Raw genomic sequence first — 22,122 nt, 5'->3', positions numbered from 1 at the left:
TGGCTGCCACTTGAAGGTGCCGGAGGGTGGCTAGCAGCGTATAAGACATCACCTGCCTGCGGTGCCAGGTGGCGTGTGAAGAGGAAGGTGGCTGCCACGTGAAGGTGCCGGAGGGTGTCTGGCAGCGTATAAGACATCACCTGCCAGTGGTGCCAGGTGGCTTGTGAAGAGGAAAATGGCTGCCACGTGAAGGTGTCGGAGGGTGGCTAGCAGCGTATAAGACATCACCTGCCAGCGGTGCCAGGTGGCGTGTGAAGAGGAAGGTGGCTGCCACGTGAAGGTGCCGGAGGGTGGCTAGGGGCGTATAAGACATCACCTGCCAGCGGTGCCAGGTTGCGTGTGAAGAGGAAGGTGGCTGCCACGTGAAGGTGTTGGAAGGTGGCTAGCAGCGTATAAGACATTACCTGCCAGCGGTGCCAGGTGGCGTGTGAAGACATGCCTATGTCAGGCAAATGTTTCAATCACACAAACTGCAGCATATTTTTTTCCTTTTCCGGTGTATATAGCTGTCTGCTCTAATATTATGAGCTTTCAATACGGTATTGGCGCTGATTACGTGATATGCAAGTCCCATTTCATATACCCGCCCCTCACACCTCCTTTTTCTCTTCCCTACGCCATGGCTGCTCTCTGGGCGTCTGGAGCGATAAATCGATAAAGGAAGGTGGTGCCTTGATTTCACCTGGGCAAAAATAAAACGTTAAAATATCTTCTTAGGAAAACTAGTCAGGAGGACAGCAACTTGTATTATAATATGCCCAGCTATCACTTTGCTGGCTGCGCACGCCAGGGGGAAATCTCAAGCGCTCCCGGCTCATTTTACTGGTCGCCGAATGATAAGTCTGTGGGGTCGTAGCCATTTGATCGTTAGTCCTTGGTCGTTTCGATATCTGAATCATATAATCATCACTCCGACTGCCACTTTCTAAGCTAACTGTCGATTTGTTGCATGTTTTCATGCCGCCGACGCTGAAGTGCACTCATGACGAATCAGGTCGCCGGTGCCGCGTTTCTGCAACAATGTTGTCAACGCTACCGTATGCGGCGCACATCTCTCTGTTGCTACCACTACATAGCTAAAAGCGTGAATATTAGTTTGATAGCAGTATTAATATCAGTGAATGATGAAGACGATGTGCAATGTAAAGCGCGAGAGTGTATTGCAGTTTATCATGAGGCGTGACCGGCTGCCGCGATAGCCTGGTAATAGTGCCGTATAGATAGCCTGGTGCTTTCGAGCAGTGGTCAGCGAAGCTGATCTGTTGGCGCCGTCGCGGATTCGAATCCCAGTCACTCCCTTTGACTTGACGGAAACCCACTAACATCGCAAGATGTAGCTAGAGGTTTTCACATCGGAATAGTGATTTAGAACCAATAAACGCTGGTACATGATTCAAGAAAAAATAAATGTTGCAACACCTCCATAGCTACAAGAAGAAACACGACACTACTCTGATGAATAAGATTTAAAAAAAATTGGGGGTGGCTTAGCTATGGTTAAACCTGGAGTGACGCATAGCTACAGCTGAACGAGTGTAACTTGGTCACGTGACGAACCACGTGATCAGCCGCGGCGCCATGCCTCCAAAAGCTGCTCCGCACCACGTGACCAATACGTGATAGCGTGGCGGCGCAGCCACTGGGTGGCGGCGCCGCCACGCTGAAGGCTCGAAATACTACCGTAATGTAGCTATCACTGCAAAACAAATAAGTTGCCGCCAGTGTGACTTCCTAAGGACACCACTAACTTATCAAACATTATGTTACACGAAATAGCACCCGTACCGCCTTTGTTGGCATATTGTTGCATTTCTTGCGTCGACGAAAACCTTTCATTCAAAGGAAAAGAGCATTAGAGCACTTGCCAGGTTTGCAACGGGAGTGATGTACGAGTGACCGTTATCGTAGGCGAAGGCCGGCGTAGGTCAGACTAGACGGAGTGTCTAGAATCCGCAGGGGATCAATGGGCCGATACGGCGGTAATGCGTAACCATTTATCGTTGCCACCGCAGAGCCACCGTTGTGCAGAGGTCACCACAGACGCTTTCTTCCGGTTCGGGGACATCATTTTCCGCTTGGTGACGTCACTTCCGTTACTTGTCATGACCACGCATCACGTGTCTTGCATCTTTCTCCTCTTCCATTTTCCCCGTCCTTCTTTTTTTCTCGTTACCTCCCTCCGCGACTTCACTGTAGTCGGATAAAACTCAAGAACGAAACAGCTTTTCTTTTTCGAAGGACCTCTTTCCATCCAGGCGTCGGCCGATTCTCATGAACCTGCTAGCCTGAAAATGCAGGGAGGGGACTATTTCCTTATATGTGCCACTCCCTGCATTGTCACGGTAGCAGGCTCATGCGAAAAGGCCGACGCCTTTGGCTGGAAAGGGGTCCTTCGAAAAAGAAAAGCCGTTTTGTTCTTGAGTTTTATCCGACTATAGAACACCTGCAATTGTCGACGTGGCCCCTGTAATGCTCAGCCATTAATAAACGAACACGGCAGCACAAAATATGTCTAATGATTGAAGACAGTAACCATTTACTCACGCATGGTCTTGGGAGCCGTGAATCGGGGTTTCGGCAGTTTGAAACAAAAAGAAGAGCACTCAGACAGTTGAAGAGAACCTCTTCAAAACAGTTATATCAATAAAATAGGTACGACGTGCATGAGCTACCAATATGTCTCGATCTTAGGAAAGCAATATTACTCGTCTGTTTGGACATTGCTGTGACTGCACTGCGCTCTGAGCTCGTTTCGTCTGTTTCTTCTCAGGTGCTTGCCTGTCTAAAGCATTAACACTAGTACGTCGAACTTAAAATCAACTGATCGCGCAACAGGTTTAGTTAAACCTCGTTAATATTTAATCATATCGATTTTTCCAATCATTTGCAGGCGCCAGCTGAGGTTGAGCCCGCGCGGGCGCCAGTCAATTAGCTCTAACGAGCTCGGTAATTACAGAGACAACACCATCGGCACGGAAAATGGTCCGTCCACTCTGCCACGTGCCTGCCGTTACGGAAGATAGAAATGAGAAGAAAAAGCAAGTCTAGGTAAGTGGGTGCACGTTAGGCTAAATTTACTTGACATAAGGTGCTGTTGCACTCAGCAGCTTTTTTATTAATACATTGCGCACTTATACTTGAGTTCAAGCAGGAGTTCCAATAAACACATTGGAGCAAAAACACTTACATGCCAGGAAGGGCACAAAAAAAATGAAATGTGTTTTTCACATCTTTTAAACAAGCAGTCACAGAAAAAAAATTGGTGGGGACACTCAAGCTCCGCCCTAAGGGTATGGCGCGATAGCGTATCGGGTTAATTCCTATATATGCAGGAGGTCATTTTCTGCCGATTTCTGGCCGATCGGCTAGTGTGGGTATGTGCCATCGTTTGAAAGGCTGACGACAACAACAACATCTCGTGCAGTCTTCCCTTATGTGCCAGTGCGACTGTGACAAGTCTTTGTTACACTTTCTTGTGCAGGGCTGCTGGGTAAATTCCGTATCCTATGACCCCCCCCCCCCCCCCCCTCCGCCTCCCCCACCCCACCCCACCCCAAAGGTTGTCCATGAACGCGGATGTGACTCCGGTCCACTGCACTGCGAGCCGCCGTCTCCAAGGTTTAGGTTTAAGCTTTAAGGGGGTTTAAAGTCCCAAAGCGACTCAGGCTATGAGGGACGCCGTAGTGGAGGACTACGGAATAATTTAGACCACCTGGGGTTCTTTAACGTGCACTGATATCGCACAGCAGACGGGCCTCTAGAATTTCGCCTCCATCGAAATTCGACCACTGCGGCCGGGGCTCCAAGTTCGAATTGGTCGAGCCAGTCCTCCGCGTCCTCTAACACCTCGCCATGGAAGGTCGCCAACAATCGCGGATTGAGGACCAGGAACTGGGCCGGTGAGCTTCCGTTGCTAGCCGTAGTAGCCGCGTCCGCCCTGTGCATGCCGGCGGGAGGCGTGGTCGTAGGTGATAAGGGCCCGTTAAATAATGTTGAATTTGCTTAGTATGTGTCTCCGCCTCAGTACGAGAAAGCCTTTCCACCTGTAATGTCTTGTGGGCCTCAGTCAGTTCGTCTAGTGTATAATATACGCCCGAGAAGCCTTTCAGTGCTGGAAAATTTGGGCAGTCCGAGAGCAGCTTAGTACGCCATACGTATATGACACTGTTCACAGATTCCTGCTCGCTAAGACGAAGGTGATAGTATGGGAGGTAGTAAGCGATCCTACTAACAAGAAAAGCCTGGGTTAGCGTGTATAAATCAGTCTCCTTCATCCCACGGTGCTTTGTGGTCACTCTCCTTGGGAGTCCGCGGCAATTAGACGCGTGGTCGTCTGTAGCCTTTCGATGGTTTCGCCATTGTACGTGTTACGCTGCATTAACATTCCTAACACCCTAGAAGTGGGTTCGATCTCGGCCGCGGCGGTCAAATTTCGATGGAGGCGAAATTCTAGAGGCTTATTTACTGTGCGATGCCAGTGCACGTTAAATAACCCCAAGTGGTCGAAATTTCCGGAGCTCTTCCCTACAACATCCATGATAGGCTGAGTCGCTTTGGGACGTTAAACTCCAAGCTCCAACCATACCTAACACCCTGGAAACCTGGATTTCCTGCACCGTATTCACAGCCGCAGTGGTGTTTAGGCAATGCGTGCTGTTCTTTTGTTCATTTTTCTTTGTACTTCCCGGGCCCCAAAGGTCAAATGCACATCAAGATTGACCTTGGGAGGCGTAGTAATAGAGCTCTCTCTCCAAGAGGAGAAATACAGACAAGATACAAAAGCAGCGAATGAACAACGTGATTGTCTTGTACTGTGGCACCTCACGCATCTCAAGTGTGGACTATAGTCAGACCTTTAAGACGTCCTTGGACACTCAGCAGTGGAGCAAGCCTTATGGCTGCACAAGCTGTCGTTTGAAGCTGATTGTTTTTTTTTTCACGAAATGAAAGGCGCAGTGACTGTCTCACTTGTCGGTGGATACCTCAAGCGCGCTGTGAGGGAAGGGAGGAAGCTGGGAGTTGTGGTCATAGTCGATAGCACCAGAGGCAATGGCAACCAAAAAAAGTTGTGGCTCCAATCCACGCCCTGAAAGTGGTTGGACAGCGAAGCTGTGAAGCGACACCCAATTACCCATTGCAAAGTCACTTGTGAATTCACACTCGTGGCACTACAAAGAGTGAAACCAGAGACAAGTGAAATGTACTTATATTACCCTTTATTACTTCTCAACGCCATTCACGACTGCTTTATGGTCAGCATGACATACGGTTTCTATGCTTTTGGGTACTTCTCCACTCGGAGTAGCCTACACAACCATAATATTTACCGGGAAACACACACGGGGTAAGGAACGTGCTTCGTATTGTTTGCAAGCGCCGTTATCGTACATTATGCGGTTTGGACTTCACACGAGGACTTCGAATGACGTAAACCCCATTGGAAGCAGCTGCAAACTTAATGTTTATCGGCACACGTCAGACGGTGTTCCCATTGTTAACACACGCATCATCTCATGTCATGTGATCATCCATCACGTGGCTTTGATGCTTGTTTTGTGGCTTTGTAGGGAAAGCTACATTGCCCACGAACTCGCAGGTTCGCCGTGCTCGCATTCCAACCGTGGTCGAAACGCACCACGTGACCAACCACGTGACTGGTCACGTGACCAACCGTGTGGCGAACCACGTGACAACAACTAGCCAGACAACCAGACTAACCTGGACTTGCAATCAAGATTAACCAAGATTACGTACCAAGCTATGCCTTAGCTTTCGCTACGTATATTCTGGCTTAGCCGAGCTAAGTCACTGCCAATTTTTCATTCTTTATGCTTTTTAATTTATATATATATATATATATATATATATATATATATATATATATATATATATATATATATATATATATATATATATATATATATATATATATATATATATATATATATATATATATATATATATATATATATATATATATATATATATATATATATATATATATATATATATATATATATATAGCGCTTTTGGGTACACTTCCACTCGGAGTAGCCTGGCGTTTTTTCCTTTCGACGACACGATTTTGCTTACGACGACACGAAAATTACCTTGGATGGTAGAGGTATGGAGCTTCACTGTAAAAGGTGAAAAGGAGGGGGGGCGGGGGCGAACGTTTGTTTACTGATATCGCTAGGTGCATTCGCGTGATAACAAAACACAGTGTCGCGCGCACACATTAATCCTAAGAGTTTTTTACGTATAGCATGGGCTAGACTGCAAAGTTGTATGATAAAAAAAATTGGCAGTGGCTTAGCTCAGCTATGCCAGGATATACGTAGCGAGAGCTGTAGTTCCCCGCTGGTTACGCATGTTGTGGGGTCTGTTGCTGTGATTAATTGAAGAAGGATTGTGACTAATTGAAGAAGTATTCAGTGAGACACGTTGTTTATTTTATCAATTCTTTTGACAGAGATAAACACTGCCCGATGATCGGTAAAATAACACGCAGAGGTATCAATGCTGCCCACACAGTATTTAGACTGGTTGCTTTCTTTCAGATACACAAGGCAAATCCTTGCGGTCTAGGATCCGGAGTACCCAGGTTCGAACCCGACCGCGGCGGCTGCGTTTCGGTGGAGGCGAAACGCTAAGGCGTCCGTGCGCTGTACGATGTCAGTGCTCGGTAAAGATCCCCAGGTGGTCGAAATTCTTTCGGAGCTCTCCACTACGGCACCTCTTTCTTCCTTTCTTCTCTCAGTCCCTCCTTTATCACGCCGGTGCACTTTGATGCGTTCAGCGGAACGGTAGGTGTGATCCATGCGACGCCTGCCGTGGAGACCAACACCGCGGACCACGGCCATGAGGTTAGATTGGTTTTTGGGGAAAGGAAATGGCGCAGTATGTCTCTCATATGGGCGGACACCTGAACCGCGCCATAAAGGAAGGGATTAAGGAAGGACTCCAGAAGAAAGAGGTGAAAAAGCGCGTGGCGCACCCACTCCTCCTTCCCGGTTGCCATGGTAACGGCGCATGCGCACAACTGTCCTCCCGCGTGTACCGCGAAATCCTGGACTGGTAGGCTAGTGCAGCTTTCGCTACAAAAACAAATCGTCCGCTGAGTGTGACACACGCCGCAGTGGCTCAGTGATTAGGGCGCTCGTTTACTGAGCCGCAGTACCCGGGTTCGAACCCGACCGCAGCGGCCGCGTTTCCATGGAGGCGAAACGCAAAAGGCGCCCGTGTGCTGCGCGATGTCAGTGCGTGTTAAGGATCATCAGGTGGTCGAAATTATTCTGGAGCTCTCCACTACGGCGCCTTTCTTCCTTTTTTATTTCACTCCCTCCTTCATCCCTTCCCTTACGGCGCGGGGCGGATGTCCACCGAGGAATGTGAGACAGTGACTGCGCCAAATCCGTTCCTCAAAAACCAATTGTCAATTTTTTCTGAGAGAGGAAGTAACCGCTCATTTCTTTGCCTCAGAGCCGCCTCTACTTCCGCATGCATTGTGTTGCGCTTGCTTGGGCTTTCCTCAAAAATATCTCCCAAGAATTTATTTGTTTCCTGATTCACATGGTATTTTTGAGAACAGTTGTGTGCAGTACGTGAAATTAAATGCGAAAAGTTACCTCAACTCAAATTGTAAAGCAATTTGATGCAATTCAAGGTCAAAGATTGCACATTTATTCGGCGCAGCTGTGAGCGCTATCTGGCATAACATCAAAACAGGAGTGCAGAACGCCTGTCTTAAGCAGCAGTAGTTACCTCCGATGACGTCAAAGTATGAGTGAGAAACACGCGTCTCTAGCAGCACTGCTTGATATGTACACGTCATCAAGAAAAAATTAATATGGGTTAGCCCACCTAATCCAAGATTTACAAAGCAAAAGCAAGATTGAGGTCTCCACGGAGCCGCTTGTGCGCTTATCTATCATGAAAAAGAGCGGTCTTTGCAAAGTTGTCAACAGAATGGACTCTATGAACGCCGTCGGTTCACTTGTTTTGTTTTGTTTGGTTTTTGAGGAAAGGAAATGGCACAGTAACGGTCTCACATATCTCGGCGGACACCCGAACCGCCCCGTAAAGGAAGGGATAAAGGAGGGAGGGAACGGAAAAGAGAAAACTGAAAATGGAAAGTTGAATTCTGATACCCTCCACAGTGGCTCAGTGGTTAGGGCGCTCGACTACTGATCCGGAGTTCCCGGGTTCGAACCCGACCGCGGCGGCCACGTTTCGATGGAGGCAAAACGCTAAGGCGCCCGTGTGCTGTGCGATGTCAGTGCACGTTAAAGATCCCCAGGTGGTCGAAATTATTCCGGAGCCCTCCAATACGGAACTTCTTTCTTCCTTTCTTCTTTCACTCCCTCCTTTATCCCTTCCCTTACGGCGCGGTTCAGGTGTCCAAAGATATATGAGAGAGATACTGCGCCATTTCCGTTCCCCAAAAACCAATTATTATTAAAGTTGAATTTTGAGGAAAGGCGCGGCGCCACTGCGGAACACCTGTGGCTCGGTGCTACTAGTGGCGCATGCGCAGTAGTGACTAGGGAGCGAGAGAGAGAGAAAATTGGCAGTGGCTTAGCTCGGCTATGCCAGGATATACGTAGCGAAGGCTAAGGCATAGCATCGTTAGCCTTGGTTAATCTTGATTGCAAGTCCAGGTTACTCTGGCTGTCTAGCTATGTTGTCGCGTTGAAGACGATACAACTGTGGTTGTGGCGCATGCGAGCCCTCATTTTCAATCCGACATATTATCAGGCATACGACGCAGCTGGCGAAGCGAGCGGAGGCGAGTGCAACGACGAGGAACGCGGTGTGACGTCATACCAAACGGCGGGGGCGGCGAGCCTGGCGGTGTGACATCATGCCAGATGGCGCGGCGAGCGCGCAAAGCACAGTAACCGTCTCACATATCTCGGTGGACACCCGAACCGTGCCGTAAAGAACGGAATAAAGGAGAGAGAGAAATAAGAAAGAGAATAATAATAATAATAATAATAATTGGTTTTGTGAGGAAAGGAAATGGCGCAGTATCTGTCTCATATATCGTTGGACACCTGAACCGCGCCGTAAGTGAAGGGTTAAGGAGGGAGTGAAAGAAGAAAGGGAGAGAGAGGTGCCGTAGTGGAGGGCTCCGGAATAATTTCGACCACCTGGGGATCTTTAACGTGCACTGACATCGCACAGCACACGGGCGCCTTAGCGTTTTTCCTCCATAAAACGCAGCCGCCGCGGTCGGGTTCGAACCCGGGAACTCCGGATCAGTAGTCGAGTGCCTTAACCACTGAGCCACCGCAGCGGGGCAAAGACAAAATTGAAAGTTCATTTTGAGGCTGCGTTTTTATGGGGGATCTTTAACCTGGGGATCTTTAACGTGCACTGACATCGCACAGCACACGGGTGCCTTAGCGTTTTTCCTCTATAAAAACGCAGCCTCAAAAAGAGAAAATTGAAAGTTGCATTTTGAGGCTGCGTTTTTATGGAGGAAAAACGCTAAGGCGCCCGTGTGCTGTGCGATGTTAGTGCACGTTAAAGATCCCCAGGTGGTCGAAATTATTCCGGAGTCCTCCACTACGGCACCTCCTTCTTCCTTTCTTCTTTCACTACCTCCCCTATCCCTTCCCTTACGGCGCGGTTCAGGTTTCCAACGATATATGAGACAGATACTGCGCCATTTTCTTTCCCTAAAAAAAACAATTATTATTATTATTTTGAGGAAAGGCGCGGCGCATCGCAGCGGCGGAACACCTGTGGTTTGGTGCTACTATTGGCGCATGCGAAATTGTGACTAGGGAGCGAGAGAGAGAGATGGATAGATGGATGGATGGATGGATGGATGGATGGATGGATGGATGGATGGATGGATGGATGGATGGATGGATGGATGGATGGATGGATGGATGGATGGATGGATGGATGGATGGATGGATGGATGGATGGATGGATGGATGGAAAACTATAATAATAATAATTGGTTTTTTGAGGAAAGGAAATGGCGCAGTATCTGTCTCATATATCTTTGGACACCTGAACCACGCCGTAAGGGGAGGGATATAGGAGGGAGTGAAAGAAGAAATGAAGAATGGGTGCCGTAGTGGAGGGCTCCGGAATAATTTCGACCACCTGGGGATCTTTAACGTGCACTGACATCGCACAGCACACGGGCGCCTTAGCGTTTTTCCTCCATAAAAACGCAGCCGCCGCGGTCGGGTTCGAACCCGGGAACTCCGGATCAGTAATCGAGCGCCCTAACCACTGAGCCACCGCGGCGGGGCGGATGAAAACTTTAAGGGCGAAAAATTTGAAATGTTCGTGGCCCTTACGGGTCACTGGGCGCCGTGGTCGATCCTCGGTCCAGGATGCCGCACTTGACAGCTGCCAGTGTGGTTCGGCGTACGAGGAATCGTTGCGCTTCCTCGTCATGCGCCGTGTGTCGTCACTGTTCCTCGCGCATGCGCAGCACGGCTCTCCAGGAATCACGCGAAGCTGCTCAACCTGCGGCCAGTAAAGCTTTCGATTTAAAAAAAATTGGCTGTGGTTTAGCTCTGGTTAACCCTAGTTGAATTGCAAAAGCTTCGTTTTCTCGGCACGTCGTCTACGCAACGTCTCATTCAGATGTTCTCGAGAACTCAAAACGGCCTCTTCCGCAGTTGAAGAGTCACTCCGGGATGTGGCACGACTTCTTGTAGCCGCATCTTCGTTACCACGCTTCTCGAGTCGTGCGGCACGTTCTTCTGGCGTCTCTTGAGTGCGTTCTCTCTTCCTCTTTTCGTTCTGTTGCAGCGTCTCTTTCGCGCTCTCCATAACTACGATACACTGAAGCGAAGCGCATACATATATACCCCCCCGCGAGGCGACACCTCCTCTCCCTCTACCCCAGCGGAGCACATCTGGTGGAGCGAGCGGCGACGGCAGCGGCGTCGATGGCGGCGCCATCTGTTGGAGCGCGGCGACGGCGTTGCTAGACAATGGCGGCTCAAAGTCGCTCATTGGCCATGGCATACGACATACGGCTGCCTATATACGGCATACGGCGCGACGACCCGAAATGGCTCGCTGGCTCACGTAGTGTTGCTTTCGCAACAAAAATTATGCCGCCACCGTCTGGAAGACGAAGTAACGAGCGTTAGCTGTTTGGTAGCGCAATCTATCGTCCATGCATTGTATTAGCACGTGATTAGGATACTTTTTAATACCTCACTTTTCAATACCTCATGGCGAGCGGGCGCCTACCGCCTTGTGAACTGCCGAGTGCTGACGTCACGGCCGCCATGTTAGCCTAACCATAACTAAATATTAACCTAATTAGGCGATATTGGTGTCTAACATGTTCTGCTCATCGATCCCGTTACGAACACACCGTTAAGTAGATCATGACGTCATGGGTTTATTAATTACAATCAGTTAAATGTTAGCCTAACCATAAATAAATATTAACTTCATTAGTTAATATTAGTGTCTAACGGGTTCTACTCATCCAGATGATACCAAATATCTAATTCGTTTTATGATAACCTCATTATTGCTGATATAGAAGGGATTGAACAGTCACGTGACTAGTTAATTACGATGTCAAAAAATCTGACCCTATCAATTAAGCACTGATTCGGTGTCTATATCGATTTTATATGGTGCCGCCGAGTTCCTCGGACTTCGAAAATTTCACGCCGAAGGGAGGTGGTAGCAGATTCCAAGAAATCGAAAAACGTGACAGTGAGAGTCTTAAAAATTCTGGCTGCAGTCCACACAGTGAAGGTTATTGGACAGCGAAGCTGTGGAACGACACCCAATCACCCATTGCGACGTCGCTTGAAAAATCGCACACGTAGCTCAACAAAGAATGAAACCAGAGACAAGGGAAATGTACTTGAGCTATATGCGGTATGCCTGATTTCAAAGGCTGTTCGCTTGTTACTCCTAGCATACTTCGAAAGCATTCGCATTGCATTTTAAGCATAGGGACAAGAAATGCAAAATGAATTGAAATTAATACAATGTGTTAGAAATGCATTATTAGCACAACCTTCTTTCTGCGAAGAAAAGCAGTCGTAACAAAAAAGGGAAGCAAAATATATAATAATAAAGAACCTTCAGAGAGAGAGAGAGCAGCTTAATTGGTGGAAAGAGAATTTATGTGTCCCCGCATGACCCCACTGCACTCAAGTACTTACGTCGCTAAGGTCCATGACACTGGCAGCCCGGCCGGTGGCGATGGTCTGCACGACCGGGTCCTCCGAGCGCAGCAGGGTCTCCCAGTCCTCCCAGGTCTTGAGGTCTTCTAGGCCCCGCGGGGGAGGGTCCGCCGGGCAGAGGGAGAGGATGTAGAGGGAAGAGACGAAGGGTTCTGGGCACAAGGTGCAGGCAGGAGTGGGGAAGGACGGATGATAGTGGGCTAGGGCTGCAGGGATGAGGGGACTGTGTGTGTTTGTAGCCTGCGCCAGAGTGTTGCGTGTTTGTTATCTAGGGAGGGGTGGGGCGGGGGCAGAGCTGGCGCGAGGCTCTGTAGGCCTGCGTCATCTCGCTGCACGAGTGCATTCGCTCCCTCGCGAATCCCCGATCCGAGGCCACCTGAGCCCGGTTTAAAGAACCTCGGGCTAAAAGGTTGGCGGCCTCGTTTCCGGGATTCCTGGTGTGCGCAGGAGGCCATATAAGTTCAATGTGGCGGGGTGGGTGTGCATCGGGCGCGCCCAGTATGTCAAAAGCAGGAACGTGGACTCGGCCTCAAGCAAAATTTAGAATTACAGTTTTAGAGTCTGTTAAAATGTACCGGGCTTCCGTGCGGGTGATGGCAATTGCGATGGCGGCTCCTCTGCAGCCTCTGGGGCGGTGTCTGGGGGAAGAGGTAGTGTGAGGAGGGCGGATGAAGAGGAGTTCACCACGACTGCGGTTGCTTCATCCCCTTGCAGGCAGCGTCCACCCATACGGCGTCCGGCTCGGAGCCGTACACTTGGTGGGGTGCCTTGGCACGGGCTCTGGGGCTGTGCTCTTGGTGAGAGGGGTGCATATTTCTCGGCAGTGGCTTCATTACCAGCTCTCGGTGAACGGGTCGAGGACATGGGAGGAGGGTTGGGTCATTGGCCAGTATTCTGATTCCGAGGAAGTCCAGAATATACCGGCCTGTGGAGGTTTGTGTAAGCCTTATGTAATGGACGTGTAAGTGGGCCTCCACGAGTTCCCCGATCGTGTTGTGGAGGCCCAGGCCTAATAATCTGTACGTGGAGGGGGGGGGGGGGTGATGAGGAGAAGATGAAGTGCGACTTTGAATACCTTGCGGAACAAGGCATCCAAAGTATTTATGTCTTGTTTGGATGGTTCTAGGTATGGGGTAGTGTAGAGCACACGGCTGAGGACAAAGGCATGAATGAGGCGACAGAGGTCGCGCTACTTCATGCCTCTATGATGGCCCGAAACTCTGCGGATGAGATGCGATATCGTGCCTGCAACCTGCTTGAGTTTCTTGAGGGTGGTGGTGTTTTTGCCATCGTTCTGGATATGCAGGCCCAATACGCGGAGGGTGTCAACCTCCGGTACCGCGTCCCCATTCAGTTCGATGGCAATGGGGGAGCGGGGGGAGCGTTGGTTCTTAGGCCGGATGAGGAGCAGTTCGGACTTCTCTGGGGAACAAGACAGCCCGATGTTCTGTGCATAAGTTTGGGTGAGGGTGGCTGCTTCCTGTAAGGTGTTCTCTATGTCGCCTTCACTGCCGTGGCTGGTCTACAGTGTGATGTCGTCGGCATAAAGAGTGGGCTTAAGGTGGGGAATAGTTGCCAATTTTCGGGCGAGGGGGATAAGGATGATGTTAACAGGAAGGGGGAGAGGACGGACCCTTGAGGGGTTCCGATACTCTGAAGCGTGTTGGAGGGGGAAGAGAGAGGGCCAAAATGTATCTCAGCCGTGCGTTCAGTGAGGAATGCTTGAATGTAAATGTACGTGCGTACACCCATATTCAATGGAGACAGGGTAGTCATAATCACCTGATGTTCAATGCGATCAAAAGTTTAAGAGAGATCCAAAGCTAAGACTGCCTTGGTGTGAACAGACAGAAGCGGGTCGAAAATGTCGTGTGTGAGTTTATGTCATTTATTTCAGAATACTGCAGGCCACTGCTTGGCACAAGCAGGAGTTGTAGCACGGTATCCTGTGCGGACAGATGGGGGCGGAATCTCACCATGCTATGCACTGTGAGTATCGCAGAAACAACATGCTCCAGGAGCTTCCCGAGGAATGAAGTTAGCGAAATCGGGCGAAGGTTTTTGGAGTGTAAGTGGTTTGTTGGGTTTGGGTATGAATATTATCTTCGCGTGGCGCCAGGACTGCGGGAGGACACCCTCCCTCCACTACTCGTTGTAGTATTGCGTAATTTGGGGTGATTTATTGGTCGTTAAAGATTAGGAAGCATAGAATTTGTGATTTGGTCTGCACCAGGTGCGAAGTTGGTTCGGAGAGGCAGGAGGGCCGCTCCGACTTCCTTCTCAGTGATGTCTGTGTCGTGTGTGGGATTGGCTGGTCCTGCGGAGGAGGGTGGAGGCGATCGATTGGTCGTCAAAGATTAGGGAGCATAGAATTTGTGATTTGGTCTGCACCAGGTGCGAAGTTGGTCCGGAGAGGCAGGAGGGCCGCTCCGACTTCCTTCTCAGTGATGTCTGTGTCGAGTGTGGGATTGGCTGGTCCTGCGTAGGAGGGTAGAGGTGATCGATTGGTCGTCAAAGATTAGGGAACATGAAACTTGTGAGTTCGTCTGCACCAGGTGCGAAGTTGGTTCGGAGAGGCAGGAGGGCCGCTCCGACATCCTTCTCAGTGATGTCTGTGTCGAGTGTAGGATTGGCTGGTCCTGCGTAGGAGGCTGGGAGGTGATCGATTGGTCGTCAAAGATTAGGGAGCATGGAATTTGTGATTTGGTCTGCACCAGGTGCGAAGTTGGTTCGGAGAGGCAGGCGGGCCGCTCCGACATCCTTCTCAGTGATGTCTGTGTCGAGTGTGGGATTGGCTGGTCCTGCGTAGGTTGGCGGAGGTGTCCCGAACACCCGGAGAGGTGTATGTGTTCTGAAGTGTGTTTATGAGGGCCTCGGTATCGTCAATGTGTTGGTGTGTGAGGCGTGTCACGTGATGTTGCGATGATGATTTGGTGTTTGTGGGGTCGATTAGGTGTCAGAGGAGTTGCCATGCGCGTTTTCTGGACGGGTTTCCAGCAATGCCGTCACATATCTGTCCCTATTTTGATTGGCAGAGCTCCTCTGAAGTGTTGGATTTGTATAGGCAAAGCGGCCAGCCGCTTTTTAAGTGTCTTGTTACATTTATTTCCTTTCCAGCATTCCAGGAGGCTGTGATAAGCCTCCAAGAGGTGGGCTGGGCGTGTGTCCAGGGTAGGGGTTTCGGCGGTCGTTTCAATGTGTTGCATGTTGTAGTGAACGTGATGCTTGAGTGATCGCATCCATGCGTCGATGTTTGTGATGGGAATGCCTGGGTGGGTGGTGCGTGCAGTGCAAATTGCATCCCAGTTAACCCGTTTGTGTGCTGTACAGGAGTGACGGGGCGGTTTGTACGGGACAGGGATTTGTATAATGTAATGATCACTGCCAAATGTACGTTGAGTTATGTTCCAGGTAACAGCGCAGATGTAGCGGCTCACCGTCAGGTCTGTACTGGTGTCCATGCTGACACTGTTGCCGATCCGCGTGGCCATCTGAAAGGTGTTGTGAACCGTGAGTAGGAGGTTTTGCACGAGCAGCCAGAGCCTGCGCCGTCGACGTGTCGCGGTTGTGTATGCCCAGTCAGTATGCTGACTGTTGAAGTCCCCACCGATTAGTAGAGTATGTTTTCCGGCTAGGTGGTGTAGCTCTCGCAGAAATGATTCCAACGAGGCCATCGGCCTGAGACGGGGGGGGGGGGTAGTATATTGCTCTGAAGATTGAAGCAAGTGTATGTGTGTTATGTATAAGTTCATTGATCACGCACGGCACCTCAGACGTGATGTGATGAGTTTTATAGGTGAGGCTGCGGTGAATGAGTTTACTCTTGTTGAGCTCTCGGGAATATGGCTTACAGATGTGCTCCAAACTGTTCTCGTGTATCCATTAGTTTACTTGTCATTGATCGGATCTGTTCTCAGCACTCAGTCTTTACATGTGTGTTCCTTCGCTTCTTCTTCTACGTCAACCCCTCTTCGAAACTCCAGTTCCTTTACCGCATTGTACACGAGCTCTCTTTACGATAATTTCAGCTTGCGCATGTGCACAGCCTGCTTAGGTAGCTCACTCACTCCATAATTTGCTACAAGTTATCCGTTGAGCTACATAGGGAGACATACAAAACCGGAGCTTATTAAAGTTCAGGCTTAAGCAGCGCGCAGAAACAGCACAAAAGGAAGGCGGGAGACAACACGAGAGCTGACTAACAACTAGTTATTTTGCTCTCGGAAAAGTATATATAGGCGCTAGACACAGTGAGCAATCAACAAACCAAAAACAGAACATAGACTAAACTCCGCCCCCCCCCCCAAAAAAAAATCATTCTGCGCATGCACAACAAAGTCCAGCCATGACATGTTCTCAACAAAATTAAAAGACTAGGTACTACCATTTATAGTAGACGGCCCTATCCTCTATCCCCTGAAACACACACAGTTGCCAAGAAAGCCGATCTCCTTATCTACCAAATTGATGGAAAGTGAAGCAACACACACGTCTGTTCTTGCCTGTTCATATGAGCCTCCACCAGCTGCCTACAAATTCGATCAGGGTGATTAAACAGGACACTGGTCTTATCGAATTGGGGGACGCAGTCATTGCACCCTCTGCAATGCGAATTAAAGTAGACAAGCCCACTCTTTTTTTCACCGATCTGCGATGATCGAACAAACGCTCACTAATACATCGGCCTGTCTGGCGGATGCACTTTCTGCCGCAAGAAAGCGGGACGGAGTGCTCGACACCGACATCGCATTCAACCAGCGGTTTTCTGTGGACTACCAGGCACCTACTCCTGGCATTTTCATCTCTACGTTCTAACTTATTACGCACGGCACCACATACTCTGCTTAACTTGCTTTTTGTGGGGAAAAAAACTCTCACCCCTTACCTTACTCCGACCTTCTTTAGCCGGTGCGCAATACTATGTACATATGGAGTGGCCACCATTTTTTCAAGTTCATCCTTTCTCAGGAGTTCCTCCTCTTACCACCCTTGCCAGAATCCTTTCAGATATCTGAACCACAGCATCATCCGTAAAGCCAGCATCTTTTAGTCTCTGTGGCTGCCCAGGGAAGCTGGTCTCAACTCTGTGGGAGCCAGACTTCACTAAGGAAGCCTTGGGGTAAGAAGTCACTATGCCTTTCTTTACCTACTTAGAGTGTCCAGAACTGTAACTGCGGAGCGGCTTAGCCGTCCTTGGGTGGTAACCCCAGCACACCCCGCTATCACGGCAAAGAATGTTCAGGCCAAGGAACAGGATAGAACCTTTTTTCTGCGCTGCTTAAGCATGAACCCATACCACCTTGTCCAGTTTTCCGTTCTCGTTATTGAACTGCTCTTCATTAACTATGCTACCTAACTACTTACGTCCAAAGCAGCCGCGGTGGGTCTGTAGTTATGCTGCTCGGTTGCTGACCCGAAATATGTGTGTTCGGTCCTGGCCGCAGCGTCGCATTTCGATGGATGCGAATTGCTTGAAGCCCGTGCACTGTGCGATGTCACTGCACGTTAAAGAACCCCAGGTGGCTGAAAAAATCCGCATTCCTTCACTGCAGCGCGCCTCATAGTCTGATCCGCTTCGATACGATATACCCCATAAACCAAGCCTGTTCCAATCCAATGTCTTGGATGCTCGCTCTTGCCAAGCAGTGCAGAGCAACATAAGGCTAGGCCTCTATGACTGGCACATTTCTGAATAGTACTGTAGCGCCACCGCTCCAGCACTCCCAAGGAAGTCGAAGTACCTCGATCGCTAGCCCAACAGAGCACGTTTGATTTCTTCTTAATTTAAATAACCAAATCTGCATTCCTTCAAAAAAATGTTTGGAGCATCCTTCAGTCGTTGCCTGTCTCCTGGCCAATCTTCCGCATTGGGTACGCGTCACTATCTTCTTGAGGACAACAACAACAATCAGACACCACGCTGGCACTGAAGCCTTCATTCTAAACCCCGGGGCTTACCGCATCGTCTTCCACTATGGCCGGGCATCCTCTTGAATAAACGTGGCTTCGCTTCCCCTCTTCTCCCTTTCCACCCCAGAATCTTCTTAGTATTCCTGAGAAGGGCTGAGGTCGCTTCTCTTCACGTATTTTCCAAATTACGAACAACCGGCCAATTCTTTAACATCTTCAATCCAGTGGCGTACAAATGGCGGTACTGAGCTCTGTGACAAAGGGGAACGACAGAGCATTCTCAGTTGTTTCGCCACTTCTATCAGTCACAGGACTCTGTACAGCTGTTTGTTCGACACTTGAGGGATGCTGTTAAAAAATTGGCCGGCTGTAAGTATGCTTTCTAAACGCCTTGGTTACGCTGCCGAGTGGCGTACTTGTGCCTATAGTGACTGCGGCTGTGTGCGCTCTTCGTCCAGCAGGTTACGACCGCGCGTGGAGTGGCAGAATTTCTTGCGTTCTCAGCGCCGACAAAGACTTCGGTTCTATAGAAACTCGGAGGACGCAGTTATCATTACCTGTGACAATACAATAGCATAAGAGCCTCCTTGTGCCGTTCCTTATGTTAACCACCCTCAGGTAGCGCATTCCTGCGCCCTCGTCATAACCTCCCCCTTTCACGGTAGCCACCCTCTGGGTTCCTCCCGTGCCACCCACATTTCGGCCTCACTCTCTTCTCTCTTTCCACTTTGCCACCCGGGGAAGGTCGGAGCTGGCTCTTACGTATACCAACCTTGGCTGGTGGCAGAGTTATTTCCGCGGGAGCCGCCTTCCGGTCTTTCCCTACTCTTCCCTAAAGTAGGAATAATTTCGACCACCTGGGGATTTTTAACGTGCGCTGACTTATTCCGGTGCCCTCCACTACGGCACCTCTTTCTTCTTTCACTCTCTCCTTTATCCCTTCCCTTACGGCGCGGTTGAGGTGTCCGCCGATATATGAGACAGATACTTCGCTATTTCCTTTCCTGAAAAAAGACCAATTACTATTATAAAATAGGAGAGGGTCGTTTTTCTCTCTTTACGTTTGGCACCTGTCAACCAGAGGGCTCTTATGCTATCACATATCTAAAAGCTGATACAGCTTTTATGTACGGCTGGCTAGAAATTTCTAATCACAATACTTAAAGACTGAACTCTTAAATAACTGTAGACTATTCTTCGCTAGAGAAGGAGAGGGTTATTTCTCTCTCTTCACGTCTGGCAGCTGTCAACCATGGGGCTCTTGTGCATTCCCATAATATCTAAAAGCTGATAAGACTTTTATGTGCGACTGGCTGGATATTTCTAATTAAAATGACGCGACCCTTTGTTATACATGAAAAGGTTACTCCCAAAGGATTGTAGACATCTCATTTTATTGCGTGTTTTCTTCTTTCAACGGACCACCACTTTGTATTCACCTAAGACCGCTTAATAATTTATTATCCACTTTCTTTTCTTATGCTGTTTCTCTTTCGATGTGATCAACGGAACGATGGCTTTGACGTGTAGTTTAACCTTATGTCACGTGAGGCAGGAAAAAAATCACAGGACGGTTACGACTATGCAACGCGAGATTCAGAGACAGCTGGTGTAGTGGTCACGTGATGCAACCCTGCCCGGGCAGGCGGCTTGTTCCAAACAGAGCCACACGCAGCATTATACGACCTAGGTTGACCGTGATATAAGGTGAGTGCGTTAATGACATCCACCCGGTGATATAAGGTGGATGCGTCAATGACATCCACCCACTCGGTAGGTGGATGTCATTAACGCACTCAACTTGGCTGTTCCAAACAGATCCACCCGTAGCCTTATACGACCCAGGTTTACCGTGATGTAAGGTGAATGCGTTAATGACAGCCACCCACTGAGTGGGTGGATGTCCTTAACGCATCCACCTTATATCATGGTCAACCTGGGTTGGTGTGTGGATGTTATTAACGCACCCATCGGTTACGCCGACGACGTGCAAGCCTGGGACGGGCTCCTAACAGCTATCGCTGTAAAGCTACAACAAAACGCTGACACGTAGTTTTAACGTACTAAATCAGTTAAAGAAGCCTGCTTTAAGAGCTAAAACTATAACAAACGAAATATGAGCTCTTATATTGCCGTTTTTTTGTGCCTAACGGGACGTAAAGTTCAACTGCACGTCATAGCTACGTTTGGTTGATGAAACCAAAACTGAAGCAGCGTCAAAAAGAAATTCGACCATGAAATATTTAGCGATTGTATGCGAATATTATGGGGTGCTCCAAGTATACCATTGTCTAACACATCGTTTCAAAGAAGAAAAAAAACCCGCTAGCTGAAATTTGGTGTCCACAGTTTTTTAAACAATAGTTAACCCCCTTGTTTACTTGTCTGGCCTGCTTCCCGCCTTCCGTTAGCACTCACAGTAACGCGCTGAAAAGGCCGTTTTCTTGCCTCAAAAACATCAATTTTTAACTATCGCTAATTCTTCGTTAAAACACCTGTTATATGCGGGCGCTGTAGAAAGGTAGATAGTTTGGCGAGCTTCTGAAGTTTCATATCGGAAACCGAAAAGAGTGCCCACAGACGGGGCGTCAGCTTGCCTAGTGCGTGCCCACGCATACATTTGCTCGACGTAAAAAAAAAATTAAGCTACGCAGTAAGAAAAACAAACATGTAAGCAGGTGTCTAACCAATTAGGCGAACACACGTTGGAGCAAAACCAGCTCAGAGATAAATGGCTGCGAGAACGCGGCGCGTTAAAGCGCAAGACAGGCAATTAGCTCAACAATTTTGCTTTCATCTTTCCGGAAACTTGAGTCGTTAGGTGCTAGCACGTGATGCAACACCGAATTAAGAATAAAAATACACTCTAACTCCAGAAAAGATCTCTTTACCGCGGCTCCCCTAGACGCGTTATGCTTTGGCCCATATTAATTAAAAACCACAAATGCGGCTCTTTTACCCTTAATTAGGAGCTCAGAGGGCACTGAATGCATTTGAGCCACCTTTTCTCTCTTCTTCGTGGTTGCCAGCATTGCGAGAGGGAAACGGGATGAAAGGGCGTCAAGTTTAGGATCGAGCGCGCATCAATAAACGACCACGCTTCGGCCACGTTCCGATGCATCGAGATCATTATTAACGCCGGCAATCTTATCGCCATATTTGGAAGGCAGTACCAAAGCACAAACAGCAGCCGCAGCACGCGCGAGAAATTGGGTTGGAAAGCAGTCGAGCCGAAACTAAACGAGACCACGCAAGAAGAAGACGCGGCGCGGCGCTTCATTCTGCCAGGTCCGCGGGATTCTGGGCCCGCGACCCGCCGGACGCCAAGAAGGTTGGTCCGTATACGTGCCGCACCTGTCGCCGTGCTGATAAAGAGACTAGACGACCCTCCTCGCACTGGTCGCTGTGAAAGGAGCAGAGGAGAGGGGGTCGGGAGATCAGGGCGCAGTTTTTCTTCTCGCGTTTTATGCAAAGCAAGAGGAGTTGCGTGCTGTGGAAGAAATTAGCGGCCGGGGGTATAAGCTGCTCCTCGCCTCGCCGCGTGAATTGGAGGGGTGCCGGTGGGGCGAAAGTGCGGGTCGCGATCATGATGGGGTGATTAGCCTCACAATGGCTCATGTCCAAGGGGAGGGGAGAAAAGTAAGAGCGTGTTTCACGGGCCTTGCTCCCGTTGTTTCTGCTGTGGTGCGCTTCCTTCTCTGCCTTTTATTTTATTGCACGCGATGGTGGCAAGGTAAGGAAAGCGAGCTGCTGATGCTGGCGCTCAACGTCCGGTGGGTAGCATGGAGGGCTTTGCTGGAACGACGCTGTGGCGCGTGTGATCTGTGCGCTAAGCCACTCGCTCATTTCCCCGAATGAATGAATGAATGAATGAATGAATGAATGAATGAATGAATGAATGAATGAATGAATGAATGAATGAATGAATGAATGAAAGTTTGTGAGTGAGTGATTGCTTGATTGAGTGAGTGAGTGAGTGAGTTAGTTGGTGAGTGAGTGAGTGAGTCAGTCAGTGAGTGAG

Source organism: Amblyomma americanum, chromosome 10, assembly GCF_052857255.1.
Source record: "Amblyomma americanum isolate KBUSLIRL-KWMA chromosome 10, ASM5285725v1, whole genome shotgun sequence".
Lineage (NCBI taxonomy): Eukaryota > Metazoa > Arthropoda > Arachnida > Ixodida > Ixodidae > Amblyomma > Amblyomma americanum.
This window is presented reverse-complemented; position numbering follows the sequence as displayed.